We start from the raw sequence: 2244 nt of genomic DNA on the forward strand, positions 1-2244 counted from the left end.
CCCGGGGCCTCTGTAAGAGCAGTCAGTGCTCATAACTGCTGAGCCATCTCTCCAGCCCCCCCCCCCAAATAATTTTAAAATGTTTAAAGATCAGAAAAATCAAAACACAGAAAAGCCAGGTCATTATAACCCGTGTCTTGAGTCCTTCAGAGCCAGTGCTGGGGGGTTTTCATGGTGCAGCTGATGCATATGACCAGGTAGGCAAAACAGAGCCCCAAACTCTGGGTCCTCCAGGCAAACGACAGCTCGGACTGCTGGTTACCAACCTCCTCCTGTCCCAGGAAGACACTGACAGCTGACTAGGGCACCGATGGCAGTTCACTCCCAGCCCTGCCTTGAGCCAGTCAGCCATGCCTACTTCTTCCTGAGTGAATCAAATTCTAGGCTTGAATGTGTCCCCAGAGGACCCTTGCTAAATCCTCAATGTGAAATATGTTTATCTGTATACTTTGTGTCACAAATTCAGAATTTTTAAATAATGTATATGTATGTTTGTCTACCTCATGTGTGCAGGTACCCTCAAAGGCCAGAAGAGGACATCAGAGCCCCTAGAGCTGGAATTATAGGCAGTTAAGAGCTATACAATATTGATGCTGAGAGCTGAACTCTGGATGAGTAGCAAGTGCTATTAGCCACTGAACCCTCTCTCCAGCTCTAGGGTTTTGTTTTGTTTTAAGATAGGGTCTCATGCAGCCCAGGCTAGCTCAAATGTGTTACGTAGCCAAGGCTAACTTTGAACTCCTGATCTTCTGATCTTCCTGCCTCCACCTCCTTAGGTCTGAGATCACAGGATATGTACCACTGTTTCCAACTTCAGTTTTTATCAGAAGTTGGTTTTTAAAAGTCAGGGATAAACCATCTCATGGAGAAGAGGTTGTCCAGGCTCAGGTGCCATCCTGAGAATTGTTTCTTTTTCTCCCTCTCTGGCTGCCAGGAAACTCAAGAGTCAAAATTAATGCCATAAAACAAGATCAATATTAGCTCTTAAAGCCACCATTTTGCATTCTTTTTCTTTTTAAAAAGATTTTTAAATTTTTTATGTGTGTGTGTCTATGTGCATGCACATGTTATTACATGGGTGTTGGGATCTGAACTCGGGTCCTCAAGATCATGCATCAAACATTCTTAACTATTAAGCCATATCTCCAGTCCATCTTTCTGGTTTTTTATATTTCCAATGTCAAGACTTCACACTTGGGAAACTAGAGATAATGCATCAGCAGTTAAGAGCACTGGCTGCTCTTGCAGAGGACCTGGTTTGGTTCCCAGCACCCACATGGTGGCTAATCCACCAATAACTCAAGTTCCAGGAGATCGAATGCTCTCTTCTGACCTCCTCAAGCATTGCATGACACTGGTGTACTTACATATATGCAGACAAAGCACTCCTACACATAAAATAAATTTTTAAAAGAATATTTTACAGTTTCAACAAATATATGATGTCCTGTAATTTGCCTGCCCACCCTGGCATGTATGTGCCCTTTACTTGGAAGGCAGGGGAAGGCAGCTTCTCCAAACTACATTTCCCATGCTCCTTTGCTAGATGAACTCTTTCAGCCAATGGAAAGTATGGGCAGGAGCCAGGCATGGGGAGGGTGTATCTCCCTGGGTCTGTGTTTTAGGCAGCATCTCTGCCCTTCCTCCAAGGCTCCAGTCAGGTCAGCCCCCACCAGGCCTCCCACTGGGTGGTCCCAGCTCTGGGCTCTGGTGTTCACTTCTCGCTTTGTCCTTTCAGCTCTCTGATGGAGGCCGCATCCTCCAGCAGCTCAGCCACAGCACCTCCTTCCCCAAGTTGTCCCTCCATCACTCTGACACCTGAAGAGCTCCTTCTCAGTATCCATTTCTGCCTGGGGGAGTCTCTGAGGGGCAGGGTTATTTTCCCAAGGGACCCAAACTGACACTATGTCCCTTGGGCCAAACCAGATTAACTCCCCTCTAAAACTTGGAGCATATATACTGGAGGGTGGGTTCTTCAGGCTTTGGGGGGCCCAGAGGTAGAAATAGATACAATCAGGGGGAAGCTGGGCATGGTTCTGAACACTTGTAATCCCAGCACTGTGAAGTAGAAAGAGGGAAGATCAGGAGTTCAAGGCCAGTCTCTGCTACATAGGGAGTTCTAGACCAGCCTGGGCTACCCAAGATTATCTTAACCCCCCCCCAAGGAAAGAAGCCTGGTTTGTGTTTTGTTCCTCTCTCCTCTCCCCCTTTTTTTTTCTCTCTCTCTCTCCCTTCTCTCTCTCC

At 46.7% G+C, this 2244-nt stretch overlaps 1 pseudogene; it reads right to left on the reverse strand.

The window, feature by feature from the left end:
* LOC103744198 overlaps nt 1–2244 on the reverse strand; it is a 34701-nt pseudogene that overhangs the window by 25042 nt on the left and 7415 nt on the right.

This window comes from Nannospalax galili, unplaced genomic scaffold (assembly GCF_000622305.1).
Source record: "Nannospalax galili isolate Female #2095 unplaced genomic scaffold, S.galili_v1.0 scaffold3643, whole genome shotgun sequence".
Taxonomy (NCBI): Eukaryota; Metazoa; Chordata; class Mammalia; order Rodentia; family Spalacidae; genus Nannospalax; species Nannospalax galili.